This window comes from Felis catus, chromosome F1 (assembly GCF_018350175.1).
Source record: "Felis catus isolate Fca126 chromosome F1, F.catus_Fca126_mat1.0, whole genome shotgun sequence".
Classification (NCBI taxonomy): Eukaryota; Metazoa; Chordata; class Mammalia; order Carnivora; family Felidae; genus Felis; species Felis catus.
The window spans coordinates 47,646,797-47,671,688 of record NC_058384.1 but is presented as its reverse complement, the minus strand read 5'-3'; the positions used below and the strand labels follow the sequence as shown (position 1 = coordinate 47,671,688).

Sequence of the window (24,892 nt, the reverse complement as noted above, 5' to 3'; positions counted from 1 at the left end):
TGTGTAGCTCCATGTTTTTAAAGTTTACTTATTTATTTTGAGAGAGCGAGAGATAGACAGCACGAGAAAGAGAGAGAATCCCAAGCAGGTTCCATGTGGAGTCTGATGTGGAGTTTGATCTCATGACCCTGAGATCATGACCTAAGCCAAAATCAAGAGGCTTAACCGACTGAGCCACCCAGGTGCCCCTCAATTTTTTTAAAATGTACTTTGTTGAGGAGATTAGCATCTATATTTATAGAGGGATATAAATATAGCATCTATATTTATAGGGGATTTTGGTCTGTAGTGATTTTCTTTTAATTTTCTTTTGATTTTTTTTTTTTTTCTGATTTTGGTATCAGAACACTAGCTTCACTGAATGAATGGAGAAGTGTTTCTTTATCTTCTACTCTTTTGAAAGAATTTAAGAAAGATTGATATTATTCTTCTTTAAACGTTTGATAGAATTCACCAGCAAAATCATCTCATCCTTTACTTTTATTTGTGGGAAGTTTTTGTTTATTAATTCAATCCCTTTACTTTTTTTAGGCATTTCAGACTTTCTGTATCTTCTGTTTTGGTAATTGTCTATTTCTATGAATTTGTCCATTTCATCTCAGTTATCAAATTTGTTGGTGTAAAACTATTAATAGTACATTTTTTTATTTCTGTAAAATCAGTAATAAATGACTCCTTTTTCATTCTTGATTTTAGTAATTTGAATCTTTGTTTCTTTTTCTTGGTCATTCTAGCTACATATTTGTCAATTTTCTTATCTTTTCAAATAGCCAACTTTTTGTTTTATTAATTTTCTGTATTATATCCCATTCTCTATTTTGTTTATTTCTGCTATAATCATTATTATCTTCTCCTTTCTCCTTGCTTTGGATTTAATTTGTTCTTCTTTTTCTAGTTTTGTATGGTGGAAGTTTAGGTTATTTTCTGAGATCTTTCTTACTATTTAATATAGGACTTTACCACTACAAAATTCTTCCAACACTGCTTCAGCTCCATCCTGTATGTTTTAGGATGTTATATTTTCATTTTTTTTATCTGTATCAAAGTATTTTCTAATTTGTTTACTAATTTCTTCTTTAGTTTATCTTCTTAAAGAAGTGTGTTTAATTTCCACATAATGTGAATTTTTCAAATGTCCTTTTCTTATTGATTCCTAATTTTATTGACTGTGGTCAGAGAATATACCTGTATGATTTTAATCCCCATACATGTATTGAGACTTGTTTTATGGCCTAACATATGATCCAAAACGTTGGAGAATGTGTTATGTGTACTTGAGAAGAATGTCTATTCTGCTGTTGCTAGGTGGTATTATATAGGTGTCTATTAGATTTTGTTGGTTTATAGTGTTATTCAAGTCTTCTACTTCCTTATTGGTCTTCTATTTAGTTGTATATTATCTTTTATAAGCACTTATGGATTTAGTTTGCTAAACTTTGTTTAGAATTTTTGTATTTATTTCAGTCTAAAAATATGTGGTCCTGTGGATTTAAGTTGGTGACTGTATATGCAATGCTTTAGAGAGAAATTACTCATTATTCATGCTGGAAACTCAGGAGATGCCACTGACCTGGAACTAGTTCATTTTCTTTTGAGGGTCTGCTCAGTATGTGAATCTTACAATTTACCATTCTTCCCCTGACACAAGACTTATTTTTCAATAGCAGTGGTGAAAGAAACATCAACTTCAGGCAACCTTGCTGCATGGGCTGTGACTCAGACTCTTCTACTTCCTCTTCTGGACTTCCTCTGGACTGTAGTACAGGTTTTTGTTTTTGTAAAATGATGTCATTTGATACACTTCCCAGTGATATCTCAAAACAGTGTGTCCTTTCCAAGGTTTAGTTACTCTTTATGGAGGATTTTTCAGAGCACCTAGACAGCCTAGGCCAAAAGTAGAAGATCTCATTTACTCTTTACCTGACTGAAATATAGATGTTGCCCTTCCCATCGAGAGGGTGACTTTCTCTGCTATCTACTCTTAATTATTCTTATTGAAGACTAACTCCATTACTTATGTTCTTGATTTCATAACCTTGAGTCTCTTCTCTACTTTTTTCTATTTGTTATCCTTTCTCTTCAGTGTCTTCAATTTCTCCCCAACTGGTGGCTCCTTCCCTTCAGTTTATGAACATTCTTAGTGACTACAATACCAGAAAACCAGGTAACACATTTCCCTTGACTTGTCCTTCTGTGCCACATCCTTTTCTTACCCTTCTGAGCCAATATTTTCATTAACCACTATGCTATCACTCTGTCTTCATGTCTCCCTTTGAATTTAAACTTCTTTAAAAAGTCAACACTGAGAACCTTCACTTCTCTACCTCCCATTCACTTCTTAACTCATGGCAGTTTGGAATCTGCTCCCAACTGCCTTCACTAGTTGTTTCCAATGTAACCAATTGTTTTCTAGTTTCTATAGTGAAAAATTAGTAGTTTTTATCTCACTTGATCTGTCTGTAGCACTTACCATTGCTGGTCACTCCTTCCTGAAAGCTTGGACTTCTCTTGGATTTGGTGATACCACTTTCTACTGTTTTTCCTGGATTTTCTCTGATCTCTTCTACTTGGTAGCTTCTTTTGCCCACCTCTTGAAATATTGATTTTCCCCAATTTTTTGACCTTGGTGCTCTTTCATCCATAAACACTTATACACTGATGATCCTAAATCTATTTTGTCATATCATCTTCCTTTCCTTAACTCGAAGACCAGCATATCCAACTCTGCCAACCATAGTCTCTTGGTTATTCCATGAGTATCTCTTTCCAAACTTGCCCCAAACTAAACTTATTTGTTCAGTAAATAGTATCCACTAGGTTCCCAAGATATATATATATATATATTCCTACATTCATGGAGCTTATGGTCATCACCTGGTTACACAAAGAAGCTTTCTCTTTGTTCTGTCTTTCTTTTGTCAGAGAGATGAATCACTATTATCCCTCCGTTCAATTAAACCATAACCTAGGCATTTCCTTAGACCACATATTCTGTCTAAACTCCTAATTCTAATTTGACTGAAGTCCTGTCATTTCTACTTCCTCTTGGATTTCCCCCCCGCTCCTATTCACTATATCATTGCTGTGATTCAGATCCTTAGAGATTCTTACTGCAATGAAAATAGCACCTCCTAATTAGTTTTCCTTTTTTTCTCACCCCTCCTTTGCAATACTTTGCATTACTATAATTCTAACACTATGACTTACTTCAAATTCTTTAGAGGTTTAATGTTGCTTTTGATTGGTACACAATTTTCATTCCTTTCTTGGTTGCTATTGTCTTCCTCCAGTCTTATCTTTCACTTTCCTAGCATATTGCCTCTTGTGTAGGAAACAAGTTTATTGAGGAATTAAAACTTGTTGAAGTATATATATGAATTCTTAGATTTTTTCTTACAACCCACCCTGTCAGGTTACCTTTTTCCATTGGATAATCATTCTTCTAAAGTTTTATTATCGTTCCACAACTTTCTGGTCATCTTTATTAGAGCAGCCGAACCCTTCAGTACCTGAGAATCAGTCTGGCTTATTTAAAATCCTTTTGCCTCAAAATCAGTTCAGAGTTTGCTGCAAACTCTCACTTCATGTCAGCTGGAGAAAGGTGTGGTCTGGCTCTGAGATATCTCATTTTTATATCTCTTCTAAGCACTAGTGTGAAAGTAGGAGTTTGGAGTAGGGAAGAGGGATGGAGAAGCAGAGGGTAATCTGATTTAGTTTGCTGTTGACCTTTGCTGATATGGTTTCCATGTAGATTTTGCATGGCCCCTCTGTCTCTGAGGAACTCCCCTAGAGGAGCAGCCGTGTCTTATTCTGATACTCCCAACATTGCTTTCTCTAGATTGGGAATACCATTGCTTGGTCTTATGCCTGCCTGAGTGGCTTTATGGCTCTGTCCATACATTAATTTCTACATTTCTTCATGTGGAGTTACCAAACTCCCAAAGTCCTCTTTCATACCCTCCCAATTTTGTAAAGTGTTGCTCCCTGAATCCTCAGAGACATATTATAATACTGTTCCTTCAGGCTCTCCCAACATGGACTACTCCAGCAAACCTACTGCCTCCAGAAAAATCTAAACCAGAATTCAGCATTCATCTTTGCCAAATTTGAGAGAACTTATGGCAAGCAGCGCTTTCCTCCTTTCAGTGGTATACAGCGGCTGAATAGGGCATCAGTACCTAGACTCATAGGACCCTCTCCCAAGATCTGTCTCACAATGTGAGTGATGTTACCTGAGTGATCCAGAAATGGAGGAATACATTTAAATATGACTGGAGATGGACGGTGGTGATGGTTGCAGAACAGTATGAATGTACTTAATGCCCCAGAACTGTACTTTCTACATTCTAACTTCGGTTAGAATCTAAGTTCTATATTATGTATATTTTGCTACATGAAAGAAAAAACATTTACATATGAAACACCAAAGTGATTGGTGGGAGAGGAAGTTCAGCAGGCTTCTACTTGATGAGGGAGATGCCAGTTTTCATTTTTTACAGGTGCTCTGATTGGGTTCTCTTGGAGCTCTCTTAGCTTGGTGTAAGAGAATGCATCTCCCTTCCCTCTCCAGTTGAGAAGGAAGGAAAGAGTAGCCTTTCTCAACAGGCACTGCATGCCCTAAAAAGCTGTTGACTAATTTTTCCCCAGGCTTACTTTTATATTGCTGGGAATTAAGAATGTTTGTTTTTTGGTTGGGGCTGTTATCCGATGCTTCTCAGTAATTCCTGCAGGAATACGAGTAGCCCATCTACTAGGGCTGGGGTCTATATAGAATGTGAAGTAGTTAGTATTTGCTTTGGACATTACCTCAATTCCAAAAGAAGATAACCTCACTTGACATTCTCTTACACAAATTTGTACTGATATGTCAAAGTATAAAATGAAAAATGCTATAACAGAAGTTAAGAGAGAATAGACAGAAATTTAAGGATTTCTCATATTGCTTTGCCCTTTTAGATAAACATTTCATGTCTTTATTTAGAAATGAGAAGGATAGGGAAGATGTACCCCCACAAAAGACATGTTTGGGGTTCTGATTATGTATGTTTGTTTCCCTTTCATATCTGCCTGCATTCCATATGTAATTGACCTAAGGTCCCAGGAGGCAGAGTAGGGATCTAACCCCAGTAAGTGAGGCTCAGCTTCAGATGTTGGAAGTAGGGCAGAGATTCTACTATGACATTCGTGGATGTGCCCCCTCTTTCATTATGCCTTGGTGCCTTTGCTCTTACAAATGTAGGGTTCCAAGATAGACCACTTAGACTGAAATCAAAGTAATTCTATAGTAAATAGATAGAGCAGGTAAGGTCCTAGGACACCTAACTTTGGTCCCCATGGATGTTCAACTGACTCTCAATCTTTATTTATCAATTTGGGGAAGTGGCCAGGATCCTGTTTGAATCTTAGGTGGTTCAATAGCATATGGATGCTCTCCTCTACAGCTTTAGATTAGGGATGTTCTTGATTGTGAAAAATGAAAAGACAAGCAATAGACATGAAGAATTCCATGGATCATGATGAGAAGCTGTAAGTGCAGCCATTGCCTTAAAGCACCATGAACTTCTTAAGCCTCACTGTGCTTCATTCTGCTGAAACTCCAGCATGACTCAAGTTTGACCATTTGGAAAACGTAGCTATTAAGAATTTTGCATGTGCTATGCCAGCTGTATGTCATTTTTAGAATATGGCTTTAGTTCTCTATTTTGAGCAGGCATTTTATTCAGTTTCCAGTTGGTCAGCATTACTAAGAGACACTCAATTCATCAGAGGTTACTTACAGGGCAAGCTCAGTGGGAAAGGGAGATGCAGTGATTCTAAAGCATTATGAATGCAGTCCTTTCAAAGGGAAGTGGCTTAGTTTTAACTTGAGATGCTGCTACCATGTTCTGCTAGACAGCAGCTGCCATTCCATAGTTCAGTTTGCTTTTTTCATTTTACTAAGGAATTCTCAAAGTCTTGTGAGTTATTTCAGAGATGTTTGGAATGATATTCTTTATTATTCTAGGAACTTGTTTGATAAAAACAGTTGTGTATTCTAATGAAAGATACTAGGTCCAAAGTGGATAAACCTTTCAGCAAGGGCAACATAACTTATAGCAAAAGCAACATTTTTCTCCTGTTATCTCAGATGCTCGTTTTTAACTCTCAGAATGATCTATACTCACACTTTTAGCCTAAAGCTGAATTTGATAAAAATGAGTTTCTTTTTTATGCTCCTTTTTTTTTGACATAAAGTTTTCATAAAGTGAAAATGCATATATCTTAAGCATATGAAAAATCTAATGAGTTCTGCTTAATGTACATTCCTGTTGAGCCATCATTGCAATCAAGATATAGACTATTTCCATCACCCTGGAAAGTTTCCTTACTTTTACTTCTATTCTCTTGACCCCCTATAGGCAAACATTGTTCTTTTTGTTAACATAGATTAGTTTTGCCTGTTCTAGAACATCATGTAAATAAAGTCATGTATGTGTATTTTCTATGTCTGGCTTTTTTTTCACCTACTATAATATTTTTGAGGTTTGTCCTTATTGTTACATGTATCAGTAGTTCTCTGAACTTGTGTACCTGTAGGTTAATTTTTTCACCCAAGTGGGAAATTTCAGCCATTATTCTTTGAGTGTTTTTGTTTGTTTGTTTGTTTTCCATCTCATTCTTTGTCCTTTCTTTTTGGGACTTGGATTCTGTGATTAGACTGTTTGATATTGTCATTAATGTCACAGAAGTTTTGCTCAGTTTTTCCAATTCTCTTTTTCTCTTTTCCTCAGAAGAGATTTCTATTGATATTTCCTCAAGTTCACTAACTTATATACTTTAATCTGCTCTTACATTCATCCAGTAAAATTTTATTTCAGGTATTATAATTTTCAGTTCTAGAATTTTTATTTGGCTTTTTTTTCATTGTTTCTATTTCTCTGTGGGATTATTATGATCTAGTTTTTACTTTAAGCCCTTAAACACATGATGATGATAGGAAAATATAGGATAAAACAGGGAGAGAAGGAAGGATTAGGGTCTGATGTCCCTGGGTGGGGAAAAATACCTATTTTGGAACAATGTTGGGAGTGTCTGACCACAGCAAACCCCCTCAGGTGTAAGGTTCCTCTTAAGAATGTAACAGACCCCACTTATGCTCCCTCAGGTTTCCCTCCTGAATTTGACAAAAGACCTAAGTATGGCCATAGGCCACCCCTCATACAATGGAGACGAGCCAATCAAGAATGGACAACCCAGCACCTAGAGTTATCAAGCCAATAAGGGTAGAACCCAAGAAGGGACAAGGGGGAAGAGGAGGGGAAGGACTGACCAGAACCTTATAAAACAAGGACCCTTGCCAATAGTCCTCAGGCATTCATTTTTGAATGTCCCCTCTGTAAAGAGAACTTTCCTACTATTCTTCCTTTCTAATCTTATACTCTAATAAACTTTGCCTGTTGCTCATTTTGTGTCCACTTCTTCATTCTTCAAAGTGGTGAGACAACGAATCCCCAGTATTGAAGTCAAAAAAATCCTGCAACATTATCATAACCTCTTTAAAATATTACTATGCTAATTCTAATACATGAGCTACCTCAGGGACTGTTTCTATTGATGATGTGGGGTTTTTTTCTTGATTATGGGTCACCTTTACCCATTTTTTAAAATGTATGGTAATTTTTGATTATATTTTGTATATATATATATATATATATATATACATTTTGTATATATTTTATTTTTATATATATAATATATATTTTGTATATATATACACAATACTCTACATAATGCATATTTATATATATATGTAAAAAATATATATTTTACATATATATATATATATATATATATATATATATAAAAAACACTCTACATAATGCACTATAGAGACATTAGACGCTATTATCTTCCTCTCATGAGTGTTGGTTGTTTGGTCTAGTGGTTCAGTTGCTGGTTTGTCACCTTGATCTTAGGTATGCTTGGTTTGTTATAACATATCTCTGGTGTTAAAAACAAACAAAAATTCAACCAAGTAAACTTAAAGATCTAATTGGTTTTATTTAAGAATTCATCAATTAGGCAGCATCCTATCTGGCAAATACAAGGGAGTTCCAAGGAGTTGTACAAAATCAAAGGCTTTTGTAGGCAGAAACAGGGCAGGACTAGTAACTTATTAGCTAAAGAAAAGAAAGTATTGTTATGGGCAAGGTCCCTTGGGGGGTGGGGAAGCAGGGGGTTCTTATAATGCAGATTACCTCATACTTGCTGATCAGGAAATTCCAGACTGATTAGTTTAAAATTCCACCCTTAGGAGGGGCTAAAACTACAATTAGGTTAGGTATTAAGTCTTGGTGGGGCTTAACATGTAGGTGACTCCATTTTGAAGCTGTTCTTTTTAACACTGAAAAGCCTTAATTTCTCTTAAGGCCCTCTAATTTTGTAAGATTGGACTCTAAACTTTGTTTCCCCAAGAGGTGTGCAGTGAATAATTTTTTTTGCAATTTCAGACTTCTAGCAGTTCTGATCTCTTCGAATTGTTCTTGATTATTGGTTCAGAGTTAGCCAAGAATTTTAAGAGAATTTACATGTAGATTTTAGGGGCTTTTGCCTTGTTTTTTTTGGATTCCCCCCATCAAATACCAACTACTTTGGGATCCATGAATGCTACTAACTGACTTCTTATTATACTGTCTTTTTGCTTGAGTTTTCTCCACCCTGCATCAAATGTGGACTGGAAGTGCCCCCAGGGGAAAAGCCATGAAAATGTGCACCTCACCCAATGAATGTGGTTTAATTGCTCTTAAGGGTCTAAAATCTACAGTTTCTGCCTGCTTATGATTGCTCTCTGGTGTCTTCAATAGGTGTTTTATTTTATTTTATTTTTTAAAATTTATTTTGTTTAGAGTTAAAAAATTTTTTTAATGTTTATTTTACTTTTGAGAGAGAGAGAGGGAGAGAGACAGTGTGTGAGCAGGAGAGGGTCACAGAGAGAAAGAGAGAGGGAGACACAGAATCTGAAGCGGGCTCCAGGCTCTGAGCTATCAGCACAGAGCCTGATGTGGGGCTTGAACTCATGAACAGTGAGATCAGACCTGAGCCGAAGTCGGACGCTTAACCGACTGAGCCACCCAGGCGCCCCTTGAACATTTATTTTTGAGAGAGAGAGACAGAGTGTGAGCAGGGGAGAGGCATATTGAGAGGGAGACGCAGACCTCCAGGCTTTGAGCTGTCAGCACAGAGCCTGATGTGGGGCTCAAACCCATGGACTGTGAGATCATGACCTGATCCAAAGTTGGACCCTTAACCAACTGAGTCACCCAGGCGCCCCATATTTTGTTGAGAGTTATGATTATTATCTTTCAGGGGCTTAGTCAAAATAAACTACTTCTCCATTACTAAAACTTGACTTCAGAATGAGTTTCAAACTAAATGTTTTGTATTCTAAACATGACAAAGTATGAAATTTGAGAAGTGATTAGATAAATATTTACAAATATGTTTTCCTTTCTCTCTGGTCTCATTTTGTTTTCTTTCCCTGGAGATTATGTTTAATACTTGTTTTTCTGCAAGCCTCAGCATTTTGAGCCTGAAGCATTTTCTTCCTCTCTCCTTCCCAACCTTTACTTAGTACTTTTCCTGATCACAGTACTACGTTGTGATAATTAACTTACTTGTTTATATACCCCTTTGGCTTTGGCGGGCATGAGGGCTTTACCTTGTCTATATCTGGCTCATTAGTTGGCACTTAGCAGGCACTGAACATACAAATATATTGATAAATGAATAAGTGAATGGAAGAATTAAACAAAATGGATATACTTGAAATGGAAATTTGAAACTGAGATTTTCAAGAAACTTTCATTTTTACAGAGATCTTTGATTTTCCTATACTGAATTTTGTCACAAGTGATCAGTATTTTGGGTTTAGTCATTTTAACACTAATAAAATATTTACATTGAAAAATATATGTAATTTTATGCAATTGAAAGACAGAAGAAGGCTCTAGGTCACTGATTCCAGCAACTACAAGGTCAGAGGCAGGTCAATAGGGAAGAGGAAGATTAAATCTTGAACTCATCTGCTCTAATTTCTCACAAACCATAACTCAGGATAAGACTCCAGAAGTATTAATGCACTAACGCATTTCAGAAGAGTGAGTGACAGTGGTTTTATGTCACTTTATGTCACATAGGTTAAACTTTAATGTATGATGAAAGCTCCATTTTGCCAGGTAAGAGAACCTGGACCAATTTATAAAGAACATTCTAGTAAAATAACATAAAAAGCTAATGTTAATAAATGGTCTCCTTTTTCTTTTTGAAATAAAGGTGACTGAGATAGTGAAAAGAAATTTTAGGACAAGCTCTGGAAATTTCTGCTTATCCATAGACTGAATGGGATTGAATTTAATTGTTTTGCATTCTTAAATTTTCTTGTAACATTAACTAATAAACCTATTTATTCCTTCATTTATTCCTTTATGCACATTTTTTATATATATACTACATGCTAAGTGTGGTGTTAAGTGTTAGTTACATACACGTGAATAAGACAGTCCCTGCCAGGGTGGCTGGATGGCTCAGTCAGTAAAGCAACTGACTCTTGATATTGGCTCAGGTTGTGGTCTTGCTGTCCTGAAATTGAGCCCCACATCTGGCTCCTTGCTGAGCATGGATCCTGCTTGAGATTCTCTCTCCCTCTCTTCCTGCCCCTCCCCTGCTCACTCTCTCTCAAAATTAATAAATAAACATTAAAAAAAAAAAAAAGAAATAGTCCCACCCCACAAAGCGTCACAGAAATCTGCAATTTGCTCTGAAAGATGTAAATATTGACATATAAACTATAAAAATCCTAGGGAAGAATGTTTAAGTTTGCTCGAAAAATAATAGGGAGTGTACCTGGGAGGAAGTGACTTGTGAATTAGAACATAGAAACAAGGTCAAAGACTTTAAAAAAAATCAGATAATGAAGTTGCAGCTATAAAAAAGAAATGGAGAGAAGAGTAGAAGGAAAAGAACACAGCTAATGTCTTAGAAGATAAGACGGTGATAAGGCAAATGTAAATACAAATCAACTTCCTGAAATTAAAGTCCTTCGGTGATTATTGCTGTCTAGTGCAATGTATGGCTTTGGGCAATTGTGTATCAATTTATGGTAGTGTTATTTAACTCTTTCTTAGTACCAACCGCTTAAAGATTAGTATTAACCAACCTATGCTATGCAGCTATGCTTCTGGATACAACTACAAATTTAAAGAATTTCGTTGTAGACATGTTTTACTTGGCCGGCACAACCATTTAAAAAATTCTTTTTAAGTTTGAATGTACTTACCAGTTTGCAACAACTTCCACATGTCTTTATTGCTCTGTGTGTGTACTTCACACACTTAGGTTTTCTTGCTGCCCCTAAAGGTATTTTAGTGTGCAATCCTCAGTCTGGAGACTGGTTTTATGGTCATTTGAAAACTCTTCCCAGTATAAGACACAGTATGAATAAACAATTGGATTAAAGTTGATTTCAGAAGTTGTGCTGTTTTGTGTTATTATGTTTGAGTCTGAGAAAATTCTGTTACTTTGGACAGTATAATAAACAGTATTTGTTTTAATGCATGGATTATTGGGCATTAGTCCAATTATCCAGCAGCAGAAGGGTTTAAATTACAGGGGCCTAGAAATTAGCTGGGACACATTCCTCAGCAGTGACTTCAGGAATGCAGTTACTGAAGTCGGCAAAGAAATTGTTGTATTGCACAGTATCACGCTTGTAGAAGGGAAAACAGTGATAATAAAACAACAATAACACAACAGAGTTGTTTCAGGGAAGCTGTTATCCTTGATAGAAGCAGAACAAAAAGCCCTCTGAGATTTAAGTAAGGGAGATCTAGGAACAGAATCTCCAGAGGGGCAGTGGTTGTGATTTCAATAGACCCCAGTGCTCTTTCCCAGAATTGTACCACTCCCTTGATTTCTGTCATTTTGTCTTTTGCACTGAGGACCAACCTCAGCCCCTATGGCTGTGCTTCTCTCTCCCTAGGAAACTCTAGCCCCCATTTATATGGAAATCCTTTGTGTTTTTTCCTTCAACACACGGGAGACACAAAGAAGCATTAACAAATATGTCTTTTACATGGTAAGATATATATATATATATATATATATATAGATAGATAGATAGATAGATATATTTATAAAACTTAAACAGAGAAGACTTTATTTTATTTTTTTGAGGTTGTATGTTTTTTCCTATTTTTTATTTATTTATTTATTTATTTATTTATTATTTATTTATTTTTAAATTTACATCCAAATTAGTTAGCATATAGTATAATAATGATTTCGGGAACAGATTCCAGTGATTCATCCCCTATGTATAATACCCAGTGCTCATCTCAACAAGTGTCCTCCTTAATGCTCCTCATCCATTTAGCCCATCCCCCTACCCACAACCCCTCCAGTAACTCTGTTCTCTGTATTTAAGAGTCTCTTATGTTTTGTCCCCCTCCTTTCTTTTATATTATTTTTGCTTCCCATCTGTTTGTATCTTAAATTCCTCATATGAGCAAAGTCATATGGTATCTTTCTCTGACTAATTTCGCTTAGCATAATACCCTCTAGTTCCATCCACATAGTTGCAAATGGCAATATTTCATTCTTTTTGATTGCCGAGTAATACTCCAATGTGTGTGTGTGTGTGTGTGTGTGTGTGTGTGTGTGTGTGTGTACACACACCATATCTTCTTTATTCATTCATCTGTTGATGGACATTTGGGCTCTTTCTATACTTTGGCTATTGTTGATAGCATTGCTATAAACATTGGGGTACATGTGCTCCTTTGAAACAGCACACATGTATCCCTTGGATAAATACCTGGTAGTGCAATTGTTGGGTCATAGAGTAGATTTATTTTTAACTTTTGAGGAGCCTCCATACTGTTTTCCAGAGTGGCTGTACTCTGCATTCCCAATAGGGAAGACTTTAAAAATATTTTTTATTTAAAAATTTTCAGCATAGTTCTTGATTCTCAGATAGCTACACTGTTGCCTCCAAGGTCTCATGCACTCCTCTTGGTGCCTTCTGTGGCTCCCCTCTTTACCTACACCTTTATCAGACACCAGTCTCTGCCCTAGTAGGGCACTTCCTGAGGACCAGTCACTTGGTTGTACTGACACCCAAGAGCTTTTCTAATGACCCATCTGCTTGTGATCTAGACTATTGCAAAAGACTTCGTTTTAAATCATGAAGTCTATTTCCTTGTAACCTTGGGACCATTCACTCTATTTTGACATATGAGAGACAGCCTTCTCTTTCAGTAGATTTGCAGCCCTATTGATAATTGATTCTTCTATCTGTTGATGATGGAGCTTCTCAGGCTTGGATGATCAGCCACACCTATTTGTGAAGCTTTCTAAGATTTACTCATAGAATACGAGACGGATAGGATTTTACTTATTTCAATCCTACTGTGGTTCCTAATCATACATTAGAGTCTGGTACAGTTGCCTGTGTTGTGTTGTCGTTACTGTAGTCCATTTGATAGTGGTTGGTATGCCAAATGGTAGTGCCCATATAAAAAAAGGTCTGGATTGGTCATATGAAATTACCACCAAAGCAATGGAAGGGAGGTATTCCACCTATAAACCAGTTTTGAAACTGTTAGCACCTGATGGACTTTCTTATTCCTCCAGATGCTGCTGGTGACCCCAACCACTGATATGTTAATGTTGTGTGTGTGTATACCCATTGTGTCTATTCAGGGAACAACTAGTAGCTAAATAAATTGTTATACTGAAAACTGATGAACAGTATTTGTTAGTATCCTTGCCTACCGCATGTCCCATTATAAATGTGGCCAATAAACTACATAACATCTGTTTCTAATGAGACTTATTTTTTAGTAAATATAACATGAAATTTACATTCAAATAAATATTGTATTCACTGAAAAAGAATTCTGATGTTGCTGCCTTTACTTAAAATGTCTTAAAATCTTCTTTATAGAAATTACCTTTAGAGGTTTTAGCAAATTCTTCTGCATATTCTCAATACTGACAATTTTTTTTTTATCATTTCTTGGTGAGTTTGATTTTTGGAACTAGCCAAGAGTTATTTGTTGTGAACTATGGTAAATAAAGTGGCTGATAATGTTAGGTATTATAGTTTTGCAGAAGGAAATAAAACTGAATGTGATGATAAATAATGAGGTTTTTGTTTTGTTTTGTTTCGTGGCTCAAGCTGACTTCCTCAGATCTTCCTCGTCTCATCTACATAGCTGAAGAAGGAATGGTTGTGTGAATATCAATATGGTATTGATAAATGCCTGAAAAGCCTCTGACAATGTGTTTTCCAACCAGAAGGTTTGAACTTGAAACTCTCTCACAAAAAGTGAGTAAAACCTCTTTTCTCTCCAAGAGACTTTACTGTAACTACTACCATGAAACATTTTGTGAAAAGGGGGATAATGTTTTTTCCCTCACTTTTGTATTTTCCACATCTCGTATTCTGCATGGCACATAGTGGTGTATTCAGTAAATATTTGTTGAATTTTGAATTAACAAAATGTAAACATGTTAACTTTTCTCTCCAATAAGCATTAGCACTACTGTTGGTGAAAGCAGTATTAACAAGATAACTTTTAGATAATTACAAATTGTAAATGACATGTGACTAAGTTTCTACTGTCAAATATAGATTATTTTTGCTTATATTAATATATTTTAAAAGATAATAAAAGTTGTCTCATAGTGGTCACCTAAGTAAGATATTTAGATTTTGTTATGATCTAGTGATATAGGGCAAGTATTCATAGGAACTATGATTTCTAACAATACTCTTATTTCTCTACTGAGTAAGCACGATGATCCTGCCAAAAGTTAGTTAGAACTGGTCATTCTTGACATGGTATATATACACAATGGAATATTACCCAGCCATAAAAAAAATGAAATTTTGCCATTTGCAACAATGTGGATAGAGCAAGAGTCTATTATGTTAAGTGAAATAAGTCAGTCAGAGAAAGACAAATACCATATGTGGAAATTAAGAAACACAAATCAGATGAACATGTGGGAGTGGGGGAAAAAGAGAGAGAGAGAGAAACAAGCCATAAGAGACTCTAAAAGATAGAGAACAAATTGGGGTACCTGAATGGCTCAGTCAGTTAAATGTCTGACTCTTGATTTCCGCTCTGGGCATGATCTTGCGGTTTGTGGGTAGGTGGGATCAAGCCCTGTGTAAGGATCCACACTGAGCGTGGAGCCTGCTTAAGATTCTCTCTCTTTTTCAGTCTCTCAAAATAAATAAATAAATAAACAACAGCAACAACAACAAAGAGAACAAACTGAGGGTAGATGGAGGGAGATGGTTGGGGGGGGGGTGGGCTAGATGGTTAATGGGTATTAGGAAGGGCACTTGTTATGATGAAGACTGGTGTTGTATATAAATGATGATACACTGAATTCTACTCCTGAAACCAATATTGCACTGTGTGTTAACCAACTCGAATTTAAATAAGAATTTTAAAAGAAAAGAAAAAAAAAGGAACCGGTTGTTCTTTGCCCGAAAGCCTCTACTGGCTCCACATATGCTAAGATGGGCTCCCTTCAAGGAACCTTGGCCTGGCATTTCCCATTGCCCACATCCACTTTTGCAGATATCAGCACAACCAGGTTGTTTGTTGTCTGCCAGTTTTAACTATAAACTATGGATTCTGGAAAATAGTTTTTCTAATTGTCTCATTGATCTTATGAGTTTTTCAGGAAAAATTAGGCTCAATATTGCAGTAAAATTATTTGAAACAAAATTAAGGTAAATAAAAAAGCAAAAACTCAGAAATGGTATTAACAGGTAGATAATTCTATTAGAAGTCATCATAGGTAGATTGAAAAGCCTGTCTTCACTGTAGGATTTTACCTCTTTTCAAGTAAAGGGAAGTAGTAGCAGAAACATGATTTTCTAGTCTATTTAGTGTTGGTTGATTATTGAACATTTTGGCTTCTAAGTATGCTAATATTATGAAGTGACAGATTAATGGTCCTTCAATTTTATTGCCACATCTCTTTACCTTGTTATCAATTAGGTTTGTATTCTATTTCATATTCCTACAGCTACATTTGACTAATAAAATGTCTTCTAAGAGTGATGATTTGGTGTTATTTTAAGGCTGGTATACTTAGCCCAGAAGTAAATAAAAGAACATTGCCATTTTAGGAGATATACCTGAAAAATGAGAAATACAGAGATGTTTGTCAAAGGACAAATATTTAGTAGAACGAAAATTTTTATTTTCTCATTGCATCTTGGAGTATTAAAGAATATATTAGAGGATATATTGTAGAGACTATATCTTGCCTGTTTTTAACGGAAATATAATCTTGAAAATGAAAATACTGGTATATACCCTTAAGTGTAAATTTTACTTTAAGAAGATACATGATGTTAGTTAAGTGGGATATTATTAGAGTTTTATAAACTCTTTTGTTATCATTCCATTTCCATCAAGTTATGCAAAGAGTTTCTATTATAATGATCAAAATCTGATTCTGATTTTTTTAATCCATGTCTCTTATTTGGATTATCTATGGGAAACCTGTTCCCAAGAGGGGATGTGTTGCAATGAAGTTTTATAAGGGAATATTTAGTGCTGGAAATTGGAATAGGAGCTGTATCACTACCCTTTAATTTTTGACCATAAAGATCATTTTCAGTAACTTTGTTTTGAGAGTTAAACTGTATTTCGTATTTTAGGTAGACTGGTGATTTGTTGCTGGTGTTTTATCAGGAGTGAGATTTGTAGAGGATTAGTAAGGTTAGAGGAGTTTTATTTTTTAATTCATTGCATAGAATACATAGCACTGAGATAAAAGGTGGTTTGCAACTGCACTTTGGAAGACAATAGTCATTTATTAGGCTTTTTTTTTTATTTGAACTTTTTTGTTATAACATTATTGCCGCAAATCAAATAGGAAATCTCACAGTAAAGCTTTCTTTGTTATAGTCTTCAGAATATTACTCTTCTATTTTAAGCTTATACTAAAAATGTGATTTCAGAGTCCCAATATTCCAATACTTGACTATATCGTTCTTTCTGAGGTAGATAAAATGTTAGGATCAGATTTGTATCAGCTTCCATGTTATTAGTTTTCCTCTCACTTTCTTCTTTGGCTTTGGAAAAACAGCTGCCAAAGTTGGTTTGAGACCTTTTATGACTTCTCTCACTCAACAGATTCAACTATTTTAGTGTTGACCTTTGTCCTTCTCTCAGGGATAGAGATAACTTGATATCACTAGTCACGGAGAAGGAAATTGAACATCAAGGATCAAGAGAAGTAAACTAGAGAGAAGCAATATCAGTGACTTTTAAGGCAAAAAAGAATGGAAATTCCCTCTGGGTATTTTCACATAGAATCAGGTTATAGAAGCAGATAAAAATATTTTATTATTTTCGTAGTTGTTTTTTTTTTTTTTTTCCTAGAAGCGTAAAAGGAGCTGAAGAGATGGATTGTCATAAAGTCTTACTTGAAAAAAAGAACTCTGATAATCTTGTTAGGCTGAATTTAGATTGTTACCAAATGTCTTTTTTCGTTTTACCTCTTTTACTTGTGAATATATTTCTAATTTCTTTCTGAATTTTGAGCATCTGTGTTTCACCTGAAAGCCCATGCCAGATAACTGAACAGATTGCTGGTTCTTTTATGGCCAAAACATTAATCCTTCTTCCACCCCCCCCCCCCAACATATATGCCAATAATTAACGTATATTCACATAAAAGGAACATAATTATAATAAAATCATCACATCCCATGTGTTACCACTGAGATTTATTTTTACATGACATTTATCACTATCTGGTATATTCTTGTTTATTTGTTTGCTTATTGTTTATGTTTTCCCATTAGATGGTAACTTTTATGAGAGGGAACATTCATTTTATAAACCTATATTCCTGTTACCTAGAGAGTGACAGACACACAGCAGATGTTAAATGTTGGTTGAATAAATGGATAAATGAATCACCCAACACAGATATCGTCCATAGTGAAAGAGTGCCCTATCTTGACTTTGCAGAAAATTCTGACCACTGTTTGGAGATACTGAATGTCCAACTGCCTACTTGACTTTTCCACTTGGCTGACAGGAATCTGACATTTAGCATGTCCACAATATACCTCCTAATTTCGCAAACCAAATCCATTCTAAGTCAAATCCATGTTTTAATTATCTCAAGTAAATGGCTACTTGATTTCTTTTTTTCCTTCCCTCTCTGTATACAATCTGTCAGTAAGTTCAGACAGCTATACCTTCAAAATTTTTTTTTCAAATCTGTCTACTTTTCTTCACCTTTCCATTTTTCATGTGGACAAGCTACGACTGTCTTTCATGTGGACATCTGCAGTGGCCTCTAAATGGTTTCTCTGAATGCCCCTCTATCATCTGTTGTCCACAGTACCAAAAGTGCTATTTAAAATTCCTAAACCACTTCAGAATGCTTTCCCTCTACTATTAGAATAAATTCTGAACTCTTTATTGTGGTTTTAAGAACGTCTGTACTCTAAGTTCCTCCTCTTCCTCTGCCTGACCTTGTTCTACATTTCTCACTACCCTCCAGCCACAATGATGTTCTTCCTGTTCATCAACCAGGCTGTGGTCACTCCTGAACTTAGGGCCTGTTGAACTTACCATACCCTCTGTGTACATACAATGTTTTGCTCCCAATCTTGTCATTTCTAGCTCATTTTGTCATTCATATGTCAGCTTCAGTCTACAAAAGTGGCCCAAATCATGTTCCATCACATTCCCCGATTTATTTTCTTTATAGAACTTAAACTACATAAAGTGATTGTGACCTTTCCTTCTGGAACAGAAACTCCATGAGAGCTGAGAACAAGGACTTTGTCTTTCTTATTCCATATTATATCCCAGGGTCTAGAACAGTGCCTGACATATAGTATGCAGGTGCTCAGTAAACTACAATGTGTGGATATACATATGAACTTGCAGAGCACAAGACTTAGAAAGCTGAAATATCCTTACCCCTCTTTCCTTAGATATGGAAAAGTTTCAGACTTGCTAAAACTACCAACTGACACAGAGATAAGGTAGGAAGCAAAAGACAAATAGGTTTGTGAGCTCTAAGCTTATTGGGAGAAAGGCAGAGATAGGGAAAAGCCTGTGTGTTCAAGAGACCAGAGAAGTCAAGTGCCAGTGTGAGTGGTTCTGTTATTAGCATGAACGTGCAAGTCTCCATATTACTGTGCCTTCCTGCCAGCTGCCATTTCTCTGACACATTAGGGTGTCATCTTGAAAAGGCTACTTTCTGTAAATCTTACTTAAGCAACAGTGCTCTTTCTCTAAAAAAGGGAAAATTTCAATTAAGTTTTAGAAAGTAAGGTTATCTTGGAGATGTAAGTAATATGTTAACATTGTACTCATCTCTAAAAAGCTAAGTACATTAACTTGGAATGTGCTGAGCTGGTGGTAAATTGATATCCAGCCTGCAGCTGCCAGAGAATTTTTGTCTTGTTTCTTTTGCACAGGAGAGAAAATGCAAGGGAGCCCGGGTCAATTAATTGCCTGCTGGGGTACTGCCCTATCTGTTTCGGGCAGGGAAAACTGGAGAGGGCTGACTGGTTTATTCTCTAAGTAGCTTCTTGCCGAGGGAGCTCAGTTTCAAAATCCTAGAAACCATATGTGTTAGTTTAATCAGAGTTTGGCCCTGAGGAGAATTAAAACGAAAGGAAATTCCACAATTAGAAGGTGTGGAAGTGGAAAGCCGACTAAATCAAGCCCTTAGAGAGGCAGTGTGGGTTGGTGAGATTACATTCTTAGGGCGTATAATAGGCCAAGGTTTTAATTTCCAGATTCTTTCACTTAAGAGCTTCTGTGTCTGAATTCTAGTGGAATGGAGGCCTTTCCAGTCTTTTCTCCCCTCCATTATAAGGGCCTCACCTTTGTAGTTCTTACCTACAAATGAAAAGGGGGAAAGCCCCAAGTTTACAAGAGGTCTCAATAGAGGTTTGTAGCAAAATCCTGAACAAAAAGCCTGACTTTAAAATGGGCTTTGTTCTCCTTCTTTCCCAGGACTTATTTCCTATTCTGTCAGGTTGGTTGGCTTTTTACTAAAAAATCAGAATAATGAAGAGAAGAAGGCTTCATGGAAGATCATAGGAGCCGCTGTTTGTATTTATTTGGGACCCCTGAGGGAAACCTCTGCTAAAATAACTTGGTTATGAGTTATGAATTATGCATCGTAAATTAACACTGACACGTATCTGTGCACAGGGAAGTGGCCCAATCAGATGGAATGGGACAGGGACCAAGCCTGGCCGCATTCCCAGTAAGGATGGAAAGATTGAAACTGAGTTTAGAAGTTTTGAGGGATAAATGGATGTCTAGTCTTAAACCCAGTACTAACATAAAAAAGTTCTATTTTAAATTTTTTGAGGACTCTTTATATTGTTTTCCATAGAAGCTACACCAGTTTACATTCTCATCAACGGTGTATGGAAGTGCTCTTTTCTCCACATCTTTGCCAGCACTTTTTATCTTTTGTCTTTTTCATAAAAGTGACTCAAGCAGGTGTGAGGTGATATCTCATTGTGGTTTTGATTTGCATTGCCCTGATGGTAAGTGATGCTGAGCACCTTTTCATGTGTCTGTTGGTCATTTGTATGCCTTCTTTTGAGAAATGTCTGTTTGGATACTTTGCCCATTTTTTAATCAGGTTATTTGTTTTTCTGTTATGGAGTCTGAGTTCCTTATATATTTTGATACCAAACCCTTACCAGATATGTGGTTTGCAAATATTTTCTCCCATTCTAAGGTTGCTTTTTCACTCTATTTATTGTTTCTTTTGCTAAGTAGAAGTATTTAGTTTGATGTGATCCTATTTGCCTGTTTTTGCTTTTGTTGCCCATTCTTTTGATGGTATAGCCAAGACCAATGTCAAGTTTGGGCTGTACATTTAGAGATTTTTTTCCATTTCTTTTTTTTTTTTTTACATTTAAGTTTTGAATCCATTTTGAGTTGATTTTTGTATATGTGTAAGGGTCCAATTTCATTATTCTGCCTGTGGTTATCCAGTTTTCCCAACACCATTGATAGGACTATCTTTTCCCTATTTTTGTTCTTGGCACCCTTATCAAAGTTCAGTTGACCCTAAATGGTTCAATTCATTTGTAGTTTTCTTATTCTGTTGTATTGGTCTATATGTCTGTTTTTATGCCAGGACCACACTGTTTTGATCCTACTTCTGAATATATAGTCAAAAGGAAATGAAAATCAGGATCTTGAAGTGATATCTACACTCCTGGGTTCACTGCAGCATTATTCACAATAGCCAAGATATGGAAACAACTAAATGTCTGTCAAGCTAATAAATGGATAAAGAAAATGGCATATTTATATATGCATATACATATACACCATGTATTAGCTTTTGGAATATTAGTTTTTGTTAATAATTAATTGTGGACACTTCATAATACATACACATACATTAAGACATCAAATTGTATACCTTAAATATATACAACTTTGAATTGTCATTTATACCTGAATAAAGCTGGGGGGAAGAAACAACTAAAAAAAAAAAAAAAAGAAAAGAAAAAAAGAAACCCAGCATTAACGTTAATGTGGGAGGAGCACATAATAAAAAAAAAATAAGAACAGCACAAAGACAATAACCCGCTAATAAGCAAGTAGTAGAGGTCTAGAAATGCTTTTTTTAAATGATTTACATATACATTGGTTACCTCTACCTTCCTCAGGACCTTTACTGCAGTGTTCCTTTCCTCTAACACTCCTTCCTCCCCCTTCCCCAAATCTGTGAATAGCTCTTCAATTCAATTCAATTCAATTCAATTTTGAGCCTATGATTTGCTATGTACTAGGGAGAAAGTGATGAACAAACTAATCTGTACTTCAAGGTATTTAAATATCTAGGTAAGTAAATATACATGTACACAAATTTAATTTTATATAGTATTTTACATATAATAATATAAGTATGTTCAAGGGGTACAGATAAGCACTGATGCAAAAAAAAACCGTTTAAGCCCATGTGAGGTGTTCGAGGTGTTAAGAATGAGATGTTTAAATATATTTAGAAAGAGGACTGTGGAGGTGCTAACCAGCTGATTGATCACTGTATTACTGTGGGCATGATTTTCTTTTTCAGAGGGTAGAAAGACTATTTTAGTCTAGCTCTGTTTTATTCATTTCTTAGATCTAGACTTGTTAATAGAAAATTTGAAATCAGTGATAATGTTATATTTATGTAACTCCAGTATAATTAATTAGAACATGAACTTTTAAATAAGAATGTCAGTGACATAAAACAGGTTCTTTTTGACACAATAAAGAAAAATGATAGTCTGTTGGTTTTTTTGCATGGTTTGTCAGGTTTAATTCTTGTTTGTACTTAGACCTTTTTTTTTTTAAGCTAGAATCAGAATGTGTTTTAGAAAAAAATGCACCAATGTATGATAAAACTCATTTTATAAATGGACTTAAACCAGGACTCGGCTTAGATTAGTTTGTTCAAGCTAAGCTCCTTTGAATTCTAACTTCCGTGCAACACTTTGGCTGCTGCATAAGCAGGGATTTATCTGAGACTGGTGCAATAAACTAAAATGGTTATTAGATTATCTTAAATTGAAACGATATGATAATCCATGTTGAAATTAGAGGAATTTGGAGTTCCTCTTTTTCCCTTTACTAAGTAACGACTTCATTTTAAATTATGTTATTCAAAGGCTACTGGAGCTTTTATAAATTATTCATTTGCAAAGATCTAGCTATTTCAAGCCACATCCCCTGAAACAGAAGGGGTTGGGTAAGATGGTTTCATTTTGCCAAAGCATTCATAAATATCCCTTTGCCATACTTCCGAAACAAATTTGGATGTCTGTTAGCTTACAGGACACTTATATGCCACTACCAGGTTATCTCATCTAATAGTTCCCCTTTCTAGAACAACCTGAGAGTGAGCTTTTTCTCATTCTGATTATGTCACTAACTTCTAAACTGAGAGAAAAATTAACTGTATCTCTGGGAATTTCAGCAATTCTTGCATCTTCCTAGGCAAGCCAGCCTTTTCCTTAACATTTGTGATCTGTCTTGTAGGAGAAGCAAGAGCTGTTTTGTTTTTGTGTTTTCCTATTTATGTATATTTCAATAGTAATATACTTAATCTCTGAGACCCTCTTGTTTGTGTATTTTTGTTACAGTTAAGCTGACTATATTAATTAGGAATCTTTTCTTTACTTTTTTAAAGATTTCATTTTTAAGTAATCTCTACGCCTAGCATGGGGTTCCAATTGACAACCCCGAGAGCAAGAGTCATGTACTCCATTGCTCCATTGACTGAGCCAGTCAGGCACCGCAGGAATATTTCTTCTTTTTCCTTTTTCTTTTTCTTTTTCTCTTTCTTTCTTTCTTTCTTTCTGTTTTTTTTTTTTTTTTTTTTTTTTTCCTGTAGCCCAGGATTATTTCTAAGCAAGGTATTTTCTGGGTAGATTTCTGTTAGTCTGAATCAACCCTCTCCATTATTGGACACAGATGCAGCTGGTAATCAATCATCTATAATTATGCTTTGGAAAAACCTCATATGCAGAGATACTCAACTTATCATAGATATAATTTATAAGTAATTCTACAAAATTTATATTCTGTAATCTCTTTGAAAGATTTACTCAGTGACTAAAAGATTGCTTCTCTTCCTGATAACCAGTATTATTTAGTAAAAATGGTGCTATTTAGTATAATATTATCAAACTTTGTTAGGTTTCGAGTTCTGAGTCGTTTATCCTTTTCCTATCCTTCCCCTTCAGTGCAGAAAGTCCCTTGACCTTGACCTTGTGGTGAGACTTGGAGACAGGTGGGGGTGGAGAATCAGAACCTAGAATTGCATTTCCCTAAGAATGGGCTGAGAGCAGCCTAAACGGAAGAGGTAGCAGATTCAAAAGGTCATGGGAATGAAGCCAGAAAGCTTCAAGTAAGGAGGAATGAGTCAGTGATAAGTAAAAGCAACAAATGCAGATCGACTAATTCTGTAAGAAATTTGATCATGAAGTTAAGGAGATCAAAGAATGGATTGGAATGAGGAAAGTTTCTTTAAAGGTAGAATAGATTTGAGCATATTTACCTAGAAGAAGAGCCAGTGCAAATGGAGAGACTGTTAAAAATTCTTGGAGGAAGATAGAAGGAGAAAGTTCAGGAGCTCATGTGGAGGGGTTAGCAATTGCAAGGAAGCAGAATACCTGTTGAGAGAGTAAAATGAGGGGAGAAAGAATTATGGAGATACAGAATGTGATGGTTAATTTTATGTGTCAACTTGGTTAGGCTATGATACACAATTGTTTGGTCAAAAAACAGTTCGGGCTTTGCTGTGAAGGTATTCTTTTAGATGTGATTAACATTTAAATATAGTGGACTTTGGGCAAAACAGATTGTTTTCCATAAAGTGGGTAGGCCTCATCTAATCAGTTGCAGGCCCTAAGAGCAAAGTCTGAGGTTCCTGTGAAAAAAGGAATTCTGCCTACTGATGGCTTTTGGACTTGAGCTGCAATATCAACTCTTCCCGTAGTCTCCAGCCTAATATATTTGCCAGTCCCACATTTGTGTGAACCAATTCCTTAAAATAAATCTCTGTTTCTGCATATATGTTGGTTCACAATCTTAGGAATCTTCTGGGTGAAATATGAAACTGGCTCCTGACTGTACATGGAGGACAAGGAGAGACCTAAGAAAGAGACCACTCCAGATTGGTAGGTAGCAGTCTTATTAGGCAAGGGGACTTAGATATGAGATTTATCTTGGTAGGCCATGACAAGTCGATTTCACCTACCTGCCAGAATCATAAGAATCTATACAGAAAGCTTAGAAGGTTCAGTCACGTATTAAGTCCATAT

The 24,892-nt window shown here is 35.7% G+C and overlaps 1 long non-coding RNA gene across 7 annotated transcripts in view; it reads left to right on the top strand.

Moving 5' to 3' along the window:
- LOC123382920 overlaps positions 1 to 24,892 on the top strand; it is a 169,007-nt gene that overhangs the window by 49,422 nt on the left and 94,693 nt on the right. For all 7 annotated transcript variants that reach the window (XR_006592091.1, XR_006592093.1, XR_006592090.1 and 4 more), the window contains one exon: positions 14,216 to 14,365. This is a non-coding gene — a long non-coding RNA (uncharacterized LOC123382920). The remainder of the gene's footprint in view (positions 1 to 14,215; positions 14,366 to 24,892) is intronic.